Source organism: Arvicanthis niloticus, chromosome 25, assembly GCF_011762505.2.
Source record: "Arvicanthis niloticus isolate mArvNil1 chromosome 25, mArvNil1.pat.X, whole genome shotgun sequence".
In the NCBI taxonomy this organism is placed as follows: Eukaryota; Metazoa; Chordata; class Mammalia; order Rodentia; family Muridae; genus Arvicanthis; species Arvicanthis niloticus.
In genome coordinates, this window is record NC_133433.1 from 35,056,629 (window position 1) to 35,071,542 (window position 14,914).

General features: G+C 39.5%; 1 protein-coding gene across 1 annotated transcript in view; it reads left to right on the forward strand.

The window, feature by feature from the left end:
- The window catches only part of Cpa6 (carboxypeptidase A6), a 298,053-nt gene that overhangs the window by 200,524 nt on the left and 82,615 nt on the right, over positions 1–14,914 (forward strand). The gene's annotated exons all lie outside the window — the stretch shown is intronic.

Here is a 14,914-nt window from a genome sequence, read left to right on the forward strand (position 1 = left end):
AAAGGAATAAAAACTTTTTGAGACCCCCTAGCCAATAAAATAGAGCCCAAGGAACCCTGCTAACAGATACTTAGTGCCTAAAATTGATAAATGGTGAGCTTGCAGTTCAAGATTAACCCTTTATATATCTACTTCTGTCTTAGATGAAGCCAAAGATTAATATATACTTGTCCAGCTAGTTCTCCGGGTTTACTACCACCCTACAGGTACTCTTGAACTGAGTTTGAGATACACCCTAGACGCTTCCGCAGAAAGCCTATTTTCCTTGACTCTAGCTGTTACACTGAGACTAGGAGTGGCCGCAGGTGTGGAGACAGGTGTTGCTAAGAGGACTAGACTTACTGTTTCTTAAAGAAGGAGGTCTGTGTGCTGCTTTAAGAGAAAAATGTTACTTCTATGTAGACCATTCAGGAGTGATTAGAGAGTAAACTCAGAGAAAGGTTAGACCAGAGACAGAAAGATAGAGAGGCACAGCAAAGTTGATTTGAGAGTTGGTTCAATAAGTCCCCTTGGATGACGACCCTATTATCCTCCCTTGCTGGACCACTTATGATTTTTAACCATAGGTCCTTACATTTTAAATAGATTAGTAACTTTTGTTAGAGAAAAGATAAGTGCTGTTCAGCTTTTTGTGTTGTGCCATCAATATAGAGCTTTAGGTCAAGAAAATGAAAATTATGATGATACTGAGGTCTAAGTTTTTATGATTAAAAACTTTCATTAGAGAAAATGGGGGGATGTAGAGTGAAAAATTATAAAGACCATTTTATTATATATATATATATATATACATATATACATATATACATGTATACATGTATACATGTATATATATATATACACATATATACATATATACATATATATATATATATATATATATATATATATATATATATATGCTTTTTCTTTACCCTAAACCTGAGCAAGAGAATGCAGGTTCCAGAAGGCAGAACTAAATGTAAGATTTCAGGCCTTCACTGCCCCGGGACACATTCCAGGTTGAGGGCATTATCCCTGAATCAGAGGACACTTGCTGGATTAACATTCCTCAAGCCTCAGGGTGGGGAAGGCCCAAAGCAAGAAGACACATTCCTGACTACAGAGAAAGATGCAAGTCATCTGGGTGGTTCCAAGAACTAGCTAACTTTCCACTGTTCTTGGTTACCCCCCCCCCTTGAGGTTTTCCCAGTGTTACAGCCTGCTGATGTTCAAATTTTGTAAAACAATCAATCATGTGTAACCACGTGAAAATGCAACCAATCATGTGTAACCACACAAAAATTTCTCCTTTTCCCCACCCTGTGCTATAAAAAAGGCCCCTCAGCTTGCTGGCCTTTTGTCAAAATTCTGTTCCTGTGTGGATGAGCAGTTTTGACCTTGGCTAGCCAACTCTCCCCAATAAACTTCTGCTGATTGAAAAAGAAAAAAAAAAAAAAGGACTGAGCCTTAGCAGCAAATGAATAGTAAAAGACTAAAAACGTAATTCGTGGTGTTCTAGAACAACTGTCCTATTATATTCAGGTCAGAAAGTTCTTAACCACTTCTTTCAGAAGGAGTTCACTATATTGTAATGGCAAACAAGTGAAGAAACCCGTAGTTTGGAGACCAAGAGATTCCAGCATCTGTAACTAAATATTCTCTATGTCCATCTTCTTTTTAAGGTGACTTTGACAGCTAGTGTCTCATAAGAATTTCTCACTTCCAAATGCTTTGTTTTAAATCCTGATCCCACTGAGCCCCCTTCCTTAGTGAGCCTGCATTCCAAGGATTAGTGACTTTTATTGTTTGGTTCTTTCTTAAATCCTGATTTGTAGAGGTTTTTATTTCTTGTGGAGGTGGGGGAAATTTTAAGAGACATCCATCACTAATGGTAACAAAAGAGAAGGAGCCTGAAGAAATGAAGGTTTGCTAGTTGTACTCACAGAAAGCCATTGAGGAAACAAAGGTCACTCAAATGTGCTCCTGTCATATTTCACTGTCTTATGTGGACATTCCATGACTTTGAGGGTTCTCATAGGCATTACAGAATATGTTCCAGTGGTTGTTTGAATATGCTTGGCCTAGGGAGTGGCACTCTTAAGAGGCGTGGCCTTGTTGCAGTGGGTGTGGCCTTGTTGGAGTAAGTGTGTAGGGGTGGGCTTTGAGGCCTATCTCAGAGCTGCCTGGAAGATAATCTTCTCCTGTTTGCCTTTGGAACAAGATTTTGAACTCTCAGCTCCTCCAGCACCACTCCTGCCTAGATGCTGCTATGCTTCCCACCATAATGATAATGGACTGAACTTCTGACCCCATAAGCCAGCCTCAATTAAATGTCTTTTGTAAGAGTTGCCTTGGCCATGGTGTCTCCTCATAGCAATGAAACCCAAAGACCATTTCATATTTCACAAGTGTCAAAATACACTAAATTTCCAGTGTATTCCTCTCTACCATAACCAAATTTCAGAAGTATCTATAATTCTTATTTTAAGCAAAATATTGCCTTCTGTCTTTGAAGCTCCCGTTCCCATTGATACTGTTTTGGGGGCAGGAGACATGGGGCTGTCAAAGATTTAAATAGTTAAAGCTACCAGCATTACTACATCATCTCTTTTGCAATAATTCCTATCCTTTTGTTAAATTCATGGTGACAGGCATGGTGGTACATACCTGTAATCCCAGCACTGAGAAGGTAGAGGTAGATGGTCAGGGAGTCAAGGCTAGACTGGGCTACAGGGAATCCTGTCAAAACAAAAAAAATAAAGCCTCAGTGTTTGAAGAATGAGTCACCTAGCAAGGATACAGGCAGTGGCATCCACAGATCCACTTTTGCCCAATATCAGGACTGGATCTCAAGCTCTCAATTTATATAATTTCCATGTCCCCCCAAGAAACATCCATAAATCTCTGGCCACCAGGAGACTCCAAGATTCTATATCTAGTCCTCTCTGTGCTTCTACAAGTATAGTCCATGCTGCACTTGCCTTCTTGGCTCAGGAGAATCTTGTAAATGATTTCTTCCCAGGGAGATATTCAGGATGCTTAATAAGTCCCCTTTTCTCATATTTTACCAAAATCTGCCAGTGGTTCCAAAAGTCTGGCTTCATGCTATTGTTCTTTCCCTTTCTTGGGTACATTTTCCTAAAACTCAATAACATAAAAGCAGTCATTGATTTCTCCATTTCTGTAGGTCAGCAGTCCAAGTCTATTTCTGAGTTCAGTTGGATGTCTCTGGCTTAGGACCTCTCACAGAGCTGCACTTGGAGATGCAGCCATGAAGATGTTTAGGTTTAGGGAGAGAACTGTGCTTCTAAGTTCATTCATAGCTATTGAGGAGTACAGCCCTCATTCGCTGTCAACTCTAAATACCATTTCCTTGCCACATGGGTCTCTCTCCCTAAGGTAGCTAGGAAAATAGACCAAGCTTCTCTCAGTGGGAGAGAGGGGAAGAAAAAGGAGGCCCAGAATAGAAATGAGTCACTTTGAAGTTGAACCTCAAAAGGGACATGTTGCCAAATTCTGTCCACTAGAAGAGGAAGACATAAGGTCAAAGCCATACCAAGAGAAAGAGATTACACAAGAGGTCTGAATCCAAAGGAGAAAAAGACACCAGTGAGGCTCACGTTTGAGACTGTCTCTCACACCTTAATGAGATTTACCTGACAGCCACCAATGCGACTTTTAAATCTTTACTCAAATGTGGACTACAAGAAAAGTTAAATCAACCCTCTGCTCCAATAAAGCAGATTAAAAGGAATGTTAGGTGCAACCTAACCTGAGTTATGCAACCCTAGCAGTAAGTCATGTAGCATCTCTGAAGCTTGTACCAACATGAAGATAATAGTGTTGTGTAACATAAGAGCTGCTAAGAGGGTTTAATAATGCAATACAAACCAAAAACCTAAAATGTTTGACAACTGAAAACATTTTGAGAAGTCAACTCGTTATTACTATTAATATCATCAATTTAGCATTTTACATAACCCACATAAAAGAACAATTAGAAACAAAATCAGCAAGAATATAAAGGAGTTCAACATTACAAAATCACCCAACAGCAGCAGAATACACATTCTCTCGTGTGCCTAGGTAGATACTAAAAATGCCTAGGTCAAAAACAAAATCACAATTGACAACAAATATAAAGTGATGATATCGTCAGAATGTGTCATTAAACCATAATGAGACCCATCTAGAAACTGATGAGAGACAATAGGAAGATTTCTAAAAGTTGGAAAATTGTGTGCGGTTCTAAATAATCCATAGATTAAAGAAGAAATTTGAAGAGAAAATTTTAAAGATTACACTGAGCTGTGTTCAAATAAAAGTAAAACATCTCAAAATTTGTGAGGCGTGGCTGAGTCAATACTAAAAGGAAAAGGTAAAGTACTGAATTCATGAGTGTTAAAGAAGAAAGGTCTCCAAACAACAGGCTTTCCCTCAAGGACCAACATAGAGTGAACAAAATGGGGATAACAAATAAGCATGAAGGCAAGCTGCAGAAAGGTAACAAAAAACACAGTGTAACTGAATACAGAAAATTACTAGAGAAAACCAATGAACTAAGGAAAAATGACAAAGTCCTAGTGTGGTGCTTAATTTCAATTGTCAGCTTGACAAAATCTGGACTCACCTGGGGGTGGGGATCTGGGCATGCCTGTGGAGGAGCATCTTGACTGGGTTACTCGAGTATGACAGGCTTCCTGAAACTGGAATCATACGGCAGTTACTGAGAAAGTGACCTGAGGACTAGCATTCACCGCCCTCTGCTTCCTGACTCTGGATGCTCTGTGACCAGCTGCCTTGAGCTCCTAATGCCAGGCCCTCCTCCACTATTATTCCCTGGAACTGTGAGCCCCAAATAGATTCTTTATTCTTTAAGTTGCTTTTGTCAGAGTATTTTATCATAGCAACAAAGAAGTAACTAAGATACCTAACAAGACAGAGAAAGAAATCAAGACAAATTACCAAGATTAGGAATGAAACAGACCATCCTGTAGACATAACAGATATCTAAAGGAGGATGGAAATCTCTAATAATGCCATACACATAAATCTGACAATGTAGAAAATGGACAACTTAATTGTAAAACACAAAGTGCTACAGCACACCTGTTATAAGAGATTATTTTGACTCTAGTAGTCTCTTGGTTTACCTCGGGATTTCAGTGGCCCCAGGAGTTAGTGCAGGACCAGGATTCTGACTCCAGTTCAGCTCTGCATCTGGGTTTGTGTTCCAGTGGCCCCACAGTTCACTATGAGCTATGATTCTGACTCTAGAGGCTCTGGAGTCCACTGCAGGACTGGAGTTTTTACTCCATCTGCTTGCCCTGGTGGTCACTGTGTGACCTGAAGACCAGAACACCTTAGCAAACTCAGTCAGAAATCAAGACCAAGCTTTTCTCATCTCCACTGCATGAAGCTGAGCTTCATGCAGTCAGCCCTCTAAACAGACAGAAAAATGAAACAACCAAGTAGAGTTGGAAGAAGGGAACACTCAAACTAGATGAGTGTGCATGACAAAGAAACACAATGCATACGGCACATGGCCCAGTTCCAACGTCCCTAGAGTGGAATACAAAACCACAGAGAAATGTCTAATAATTCAGAATCTTACTTTTTAAAAGATTTAATAACCATATAAATGATTCAAACAGATATAAGAACTAAGGACACCTGTCCAAGTCTCAACAAGACAGTCACTATGTAAATGAAACAATTAGTGAGTTTGAGGAGAAAGGTTCAAAATTGAAGGAAAATTAAATTGTAACAACAAAAATAGAATCAGAGAGAAAAAATGAAAAAAGATGGTCCACCAAATAAAAAGTCACATCAGAAAACATCGTCAATAGGCGATTGTGCAAAAGTATAAATTTTATAGATAAAGAACAAATTAGAGACAATAATATATAGACTTCTAGAAAGTCTAGGATATGTTAAAGATACCAGACCTGATCTAAACCTGTATATAGAGAGAAAGGAGCTAAGATAAAATCAAAATAAATAAACTACCTATTCAGTGAAATTGTAACAGAAAAATTCTCAAACCCAGAGATAGAAGTAAGCATGCAAACAGAAGAAGCATTTAAGCTTCAAGTAGACTTTTCCAGGAAACTTTTGTATGACATATAATAGTCAAGATGTCAAGGATACAATACTAAAAGTGGAACAGAAAAAACATCAACTAATACAAAGACATAAGTATCAGAATTACCACAAGCCTTTCATAGGAACTCTAAAAGACAGAAACACGTGGAACAACATATCTCAGGCTCTGAAATGAAACTGCAAGCCAAGAATGTGGTACCCAGAAAAGTTGCCTTTCAAATTGAATAAAAGATTAAGTATATTTCAAAACAAACACGAATTAAGAAATTTCTTGACACTTGTTTGTTCCTGATTTTAATGAGAAGGTTTTGTGTTTTCTCTAGTATGACTTTTGCTATGACCTTGTAGTATTCTATTTTTAATATTTTGAAATATGTTCCATTTATACCTAGATTCTCCAGGATTTCAACATGAAAGGCTGTTACATTTTATCCTTTTCTGTATTCATTGAGGTGAGCTTCTGTATATAATTAAATAATTCAATCGATTTGCATAAATTGAAAAAAAAGAAATTTCTTGACAACCAAGCAATCCCTACAGAAATAAAATTTATTTATTTCTAAATAAATTCTATAATTTATTAAAGGAGAGGCACTACAATTTATTTAGAAACATTATACAGGAAAGAAGAACATTTCCTCTACAAGAATACATGACAGCATAGATTCCATGAAAAAAACAGATAAAAGAAATACCAATAATTTAACAAATCAGAACGTCACCCAATAAATTCTTAGGCAATATAAAACTCATTTCAATAATAACGTTAAATATAAATAGACTCAACTTACTCCTTTAAAAAAAAAACACTCAAACTAAGCAACTGGATATAAAAAATAAGAACTAACTATCTGCTGTCTACAAGAAATACATTTAACTAACAAAGACATCCAAAGGCTGACCACCAAAAGGTAGAGATCAAACTGCCAACCAAACAGAGGCCATAAACAAGCAGACACAGCTATTCTTATACCAAGTAAAGTAAAATGTAAGCCTAATGAGAAGAGGTAAAGAAGGCCTCTTTGTATATTAATAAAAGGAATAATCCATCAAAAAGTTATAACAAATATAAACATTTATACACCAAATTCTGGAGCCCTATTTTCATGAAACAAATATTACAAGGTATAAAAGTCACATGGGTGCTAACACAACGAAAGAAATAGTTCACTACTTCACTCTCAGATTTAGGCAGCTCTTCCAAACTAAAGCCGTGTGTGTGTGTGTGTGTGTGTGTGTGTGTGTGTGTGTGTGTGTGTCATATTCCACCCAGCAGAAAGAATGCACATCCTTCACAGCAGCTCATGAAACCTTCTCCAAAATTGATAGTATCATAGTTTACAAACCAATCTTTAACAAATACAAGATGAATTATAAAATCCCCTGCATCTTATCGGATCCTGACAAAATAGGAGAAGGAAAGCCAACAGCGGAGAAATCACAGAAACTATTTGGAAACTGAACAATACAATTTTAAATGAATAGTGTGTCATTGAAGAAATCAGAGAGGAAATTTAAATTTTCTAGAATTGGACTGGAGATGGAGAAATAGCTCAGTAGTTAAGAGCATCTGTTGTTGTGGCAAGGGACATGGGTTCAATTCCCAGCACCCATATGATGGCCACAGCTGCTCATAACTTTAGTTTCAAGGGATCCATTGCCCTTTTCTGACTTCTGTGGACACCAGGCATGTATGTGGTCCACAGACACACATGCAGGCAAAACAATCAAATGAAAATAAAAATGTACTCTACTAATACCTCTAGAACATAGCTAAGATAGGACTAACAAGATGGTATATAGCTATGAGCTCTCATATTAAGAAAAAATACCCCTATGCACAAAATAAAAATAAAGAAATCTTTTGAAAAATAATACTATGAAGAGCAATTAAGAAAAAGGCTCAGTATCACCCTTTGCCCTGGATACCAATGCATACACATATACATGCAGCCATACGCATGTGTGTAAACACACAAAAAATAGATAGTTTAAAGAACCCTGCCACTGTTAAGAATATGTATTCTTTATTTTTTTAATTCAATATAACAGGAAATGTTTGGAGAATTCTACCAAATATTTAAAGAAATATTTTAATACTGTACACTTCATAAATTGGAAAAAAAAAAAAGAAATACTTCCAATTTAGTTATGAAGTCTGACAAGGAAACCAGATAGAGATAATATAATTTTTTTTAAAAGCCACATCCTCTTTCATTTGGAGCAGCCATCTTCCAGGAATTTGACACAAAAGGAAAAGGAGATGCACCCACTTAGGTTCTTAGGAATCGTGGAGATATCTGGTCACATGCATGCAAATCTGCAAGGGTGATGCGGCTGATAGCAAAAGAATGGGTACTGTTTCATAAGGAATATCCTAAAAAGGTTACCATGGTCAAACCCTAAAGTGTCACTCAGCACTGTTGGCATTGTTGTAAACAAACAAGTCAAGGGCAAGATTCTCACCAGTAGAGTTAATGTAGATACTGAGCAGACTAAGCTCTGTAAGAACCAAGATGGCTTCCTGAAATGGGTGAAAAAAACTATCACAATAGATGATAGATAGATAGATAGATAGATAGATAGATAGATAGATAGATACATACATACATACATACATACATAGATGATGGACAGGCAGACAGATAGACAGAGATGATAAAATAAGCCTAAGAGGAAGTCATCTGAATTCAACTGACAGGCCAGCCTGTGTGTCCACAAATGTCTCAGGCTTTGTGAGAACAGAAAGGAGCCTGAGCTGCAAGAGCTTCCTTCCTAGAGATTTATGAGAAATAAAAGACCTAAATTACTGCCTGACACCACTTGTAAATATAGACAAAAATCTTTAAAATATTATCAAGCAGAACTTAACAACCTATAAAAAGAATTATACACCATAACCGAGTAAAATGTATTTCAGGCAAGTCCAGTTCTATATTCAAATGTTAATCAATACATAGTAGCAGCTAAGAAAGAAAAAAAATCACATGATATTATCCATTGGTGAGGTAAAAGCAATTGACAAAATTCAATACATTTTTATGATGAAAACTGTCAGAGAGAGAGGAACTTTCACAATTTTATAAAGAACGTTTACCAAACATTCTACTCAACAGTAAACAACCAAATGCCTTCTTCCTAAAACCAGGAACAAGCCAAGAATGTCCACTTTCATCTCTTAATTAACAGTGTTGGAAGTTCTAGAAGGGGCAGTCAGGCAAGAAAAACAAAAGGCATAAAATTGGAAAAAACTAAAATTCTTTCTGCATGCAAGTGATGGCTTCCTGAAATGGGTGAAAAAAACTATCACAATAGATGATAGATAGATAGATAGATAGATAGATAGATAGATAGATAGATACATACATACATACATACATACATACATGCATACATAGATACATAGATAGATGATGGACAGGCAGACAGATAGACAGATAGATGATAAAATAAGCCTAAGAGGAAGTCATCTGAATTCTACATAGAAGATGCCAAGGAATCTACAAAAATATTTTATAGTGTATAGTGAAATAAGTGTATAATTTCAAGTTTGTATAAGATAAAAGCCAAAATTGATTATATTTTGCAAGTGGAAGCAAATGATCCATCAACAATGAGGACTTTGCATATAATATGAACAACAGCTATGGAAAAGGGAGGAGTTAGGTACTTATCTAACAGATGTGCAGCTATACACGGAAGTCAACAGAGTGCTGGTCAAATACATGTAAAGACATCTGAGTAAGTGAAGAGTTTGTCCCACTCATTGACTGGAAAACAACACAGTCAATAATTCCCAAGTTGATATCAAGTTTAACACAATTCATATAAAATCACAGCAAGATCTTTTTATAGGTAAGATTATTCTAAAGTCTCTAAGCAAAGATGTTCTAGAAAAAGAATAAGAAATGAATATGGAAAAATCATTCTACCAACTCCAAGTCACATCATATACCTATAGCAGTCAAGAATATATAATGTTTATGTGACTGACATGGATAAATCAGATAGAATAAAGAATACAGAAATCTACCCAACATTATTCATTACTCAACCATAAAGAAGAATGAAAGTACATCCCTTGTAGGCAAAATGGACGGATGTGTACATCATTACTAAATTTGTTACATTCCTTGTCACTGTAACAAGAACAACAAAAACAACATCTGACCAAAACCACAAAAAAAGCAATTTAAGGGAATGAGGATTAGTTCTGGCTCTAGGTTTAAGATGGTACAGTCAGTCATGGCCAGGCAGGCCAGCGGACTTAATTGTAGCAAAAGGCAGCTGGAATCCTTACGTCTTGAAACACTGGGAAGCTGAGAGAAGAGTAGGTCCAGGATCCTAGCCCATGGAACAATGCTACCTATATTTGGGCTAGATCTGTCCTCTTTTGGAAACCTCTTTGGAAACACCCTCACAGACACACCCAGAAATGCACCTTGTAGGTGATTGCAAACCCAGCCAGTCTAACAGTAAAGATTAACCATCACAAGCTGTCACCAAAGATGACAAATCTTAGATGCTGTAAATCTGGTGACAAAACTTCTCCTATGGACACACACACACACATACACACACACACACACACACACACACACACACACACACAATCTATTCACCCCACATAGGAAACAAGAGATCAAAGTATGATACCACCAAAATTTAACTTCATGAGCCAAGAGTTCTATTGGGGTTACTACAGAAGCAGAAATGACTCAAAGACAGCTGTACCACCAAACCCTATCTGAACATAGGTGGCTTCTCACAAAAGCTAAAAACATAGAATACAGCGCACAGCCTCCAGGCCACTCAAAAGAATGGAGCATATCTTTTCCAAGGGACTCAGTTGGTCTAAACCTCTTCCAGGCAGCTTGGCTGGTTTCTGGTCTTCCAGGCAGCTCTTCTGGTCAAAATCCTCTTTACAGCTTCCACCTGCGGCAGTGTCCACACAGAAGACATATTTACATCCCACTGACGTACATGCTCTCCTTTACAGCTTGGCTTCTATGAGAATGACTCTCAGCAGACTTTATTGTATATCCTTGGGAGGGAGGCCTAGTAAATCCGGTGAGTTTCAGGGACTTCCTAAAACTATTTTGAGTTATTTCCCTTGTCTTAAGAAACTTCCTTGCGGGATGGAATGTTTCAATTTTGGAGGAAAATGCTATGCAATAATGACTCAAAGACATTTGCAATAATATATGCAATAATACTCCAGCCTTTCTTCTAGTCTTACATTCTACGGCTCCTCTCACCCACAATGATCCCTGAGCCTTGGAAGGAACTGACCACAGATGTCCACATGTGGCTAAGAATCAGGCCACAAGTGCAGTCACTTGTTCTCAGGAGCTGCGTCAGTGATTATGAGTTGAGGCTGACAGCGGTGGAGATCTACGTGCATCAACACAAATAGAAGGCAGTCTGACTGGTGCATCGCATTTATCTAGGAAAGACATTGCTCCCCAAATGAGACCTTTGTCCTGGCTGTGTTTCCCTTCCCCATTTTCTAGCCACATGGTATCTGTATTATTTGTATTGCTATAGCAACCCATTCTTGTCTGCTGTCCTGCTACTACTATCTTTGTACTAGGAATCAACAGGCATGGGCAGTATCTCTTCTAGTACTTTGTCTAACTTAGCTGTTTGTTCAGTTGCTGGGGGATGCTTAGTAGATTTAAAGGACTGGTCTGAGTGGCATTCATGATGGGTTTGTAGACACCATGCCTTGTTGTTGTAAGTACTCATGCCATTTTTGCATACTTACAGTTTGATTCTGTACTATACCAGAAAAGGGTTTGATGCCAGAATAACTTCAATGCAGCCCTTTATTGGAGAAGATGTTTTTGCAGTCACTGTGGTGGAAGCAGTTATGGACTCCACCTGTTGCAATGCCTCATACACTGTTTGCAATTGCTTCTCTAGTATTGTGCACCAAGCTTTGTCTCCTTTCCATGACTGAGACTAAATTCCTATCAGAACCATTTGCACAGCTTGTTCTTGCCATAGTTCCCAGCTACACCCTTCTGGACTCCTTGTGACTTCTAATAGGAAGGGACACTGGGATGGGATAAAGGGGAACAACGATGTTTAGCCTGTCCTACAAGGATCTTAGCCTACTCAAAAACAAAAGTCTGTTGAGCCTTTTGTTCTAATACCATATAACGTTTTTCATCAATACAGAGGATGGACAGCATGGGCAAGACAGAGTATGAAAATCCACCAATATTTCAAGCTCCTTTATATTTATAGCAGAAGCTGCTGTAGGATTTCATCAATAACATTGTCACGCATCATCTGCATCTTAGCAGACTATAATGCCAACAAGAATTTTACAGCTGTGACTGGGCCCTTGCACCTTGGGATTAATTTCCCATTTTTGTTTTTTTAGATACGCCTGTCTCTAATGGCTTTCCAAATCTTTATAACACTATGTCATCTATATAAGAAAACCTGTTACAAAGGATGGACAGGACAAGGCAATGTCCTGAACCTGTGGGTCTCCCACCCCCAATTGCCCATTGCGTCCCAGTCCCAGTGGTCTCAGGATGTGGAGGAGCCGGGGAGCAGGGCCTCGGGCATCTGTGAGTACGGTGGTTATGAACAACCCAGGAGACTCACAGATAACATTTGATTCATTGAAACTGTGGTGCTAGTTTATATACCTTGAGTCAGGGAGGGAGAGTAGGAAAGGGGACAAAGGAGGACATGTTGCAGTGGGAGCAGGGCCTTCCAAGAACTGGTTAGATTAGCAGACTTCAGATCGTGTGCTTTCTGAGAAGCCAGTTCTCTGGCCTGGAAACAGAAGCCTAGCTAGCTTTATCACAATATAGAGTTTGTCTCCACAAAGTTGGGTAGGCCCAAGCCTGGTTTGTGTAAGGAGCGGGCCCCACTTCTGCTGTGCTCTCTGAGAAATGTCTGGGTATGGGTAATGCCCTACTATCTCTTATCTGGCTTGGGAACCCACAGCTGCCTGTTATAAACAATGGGGGTTACAAAGATGACCTTGATTGGTATTCTGAAGGTCCATCGTCACCTGTTCTGAGCAACATCAAGTGACCCCAAAATGCATTTCTTACCACATACATCAGAGGCCAGGAATCTGGTGCTGCCAACAATCTCCACCACTGTGAGATAACCTCAAAGACTGTAAACTTTTCCTCTAAACCTTTCTCTGCATACATGTGAGCTTCTGTATTGCACCTCTGTACTCATGTGGTGGACCCCACTCAGGAAGCAGGCATGCCACCCCATACCACACAGATGAAGACCACTATTCTTGGATCCCTCCCACAGACACTCCTAATCCCAATGGCTCAGCATTAACTGCATGGCTCACTACCCACAGCAAGAATCTGCAACCATTGCCATAGCACAAAGGCACATTAACACACACCGTATGGGAAAAGATATATGTATGAGAGTGTCGTCCGCTAGACTCTCCCCTCAGGCTGCTTAGCGTCGGCTGCATGCCCTGCTACCTGCATGCACAGCAATATACTCATTCCTCCTCAATTTATCTTTGGTTTTGTTGGGTCTCTGGGTATCAATAAAGTGTGACAAGGCTTTTCCTGGGGAGACACAACACACACACACACGCACACACACATGCACACACACATGCACACACAAACACACGCACACTCACATGCACACACACACACGCACACACACGCACACACGCACGCGCACACACACACGCACACACACACGCACACACACACACACACGCACACACACACATGCACACACACACACACGCACACACACACACGCGCACACACATGCACATACACACGCACATGCACACACACACACGCGCACACACATGCACATACACACGCACATGCACACACACACACATGCACACACACACACACACACACACGCACACACACACACACACACTCACACACGCGCTCATCATACATGTGTACTCATCCCAGAGACTACATAGGGAGCCATAAGAAACCAAATCTTGGATACCAAAGTGTAACTTGGTGAGCCAATGAGATCAATTGGGTCAATGAGGAATATGGATAAGGGTTACTGACAGGAACAGAAATTACTCAAGCACAGCAGTTTTGAATTTATCAATCACCCCACCCCAACATGAGCCGCAGCTCAAAAGCTGGAAACTCTGAGCACAACACAGAGCTTCGGGCCATTAAACAGGTTGGACGCTGTACTGAGGTGGCTCAGTTGGTCTACACCTCTTCTAGGTCCCATGACCTTACAACTCTTACATTTTGTCTGCATCTGTTCCTAAAACACCAACACGGTGCCGATGAATTGCCAGTTCCTGCTGCCAGCACAAGACAGTCTGCCACCTTCTACCACACTTACACTGACTTCTGTATCCTTGGCGGAGGAGCCTGGGTAGGCACTTCTACATTAACTTGTGTCCCAGCAGGAAACCCCTGTGGTGGCTTTCTCAGTGCCCTCACTCTCAGCTCCAATTAATTGGAATTTTACAATCTGGAAATTCTGATGGGCGGGGTTGCGCCATCAAGATTCCTTTCCGTTGTTCCAGCGCAGACTGGAATAGTGTCCTTAGTTGCTCTAATCGGTTTAACAGTTACAGACACTTCAGCTACAGCCTCCTTGTTTATAACTTCAAGTTCACAGATGCTTCTTTCCTCATTAACCTGCACATCACTCACATCTTCCTTGAAAGCTCACGAGCCTCAGTAAGCAAGAGCCATGCAGTGGCCTCCATGGTACGCTATCTTGACATTTTCTCTACTAAACAACTTGACCCATTACTTTTGAATTCCGCTTCACTCAGGTTTTCAGGACACAGGCAAAACGCAGTCATATGTTTTGC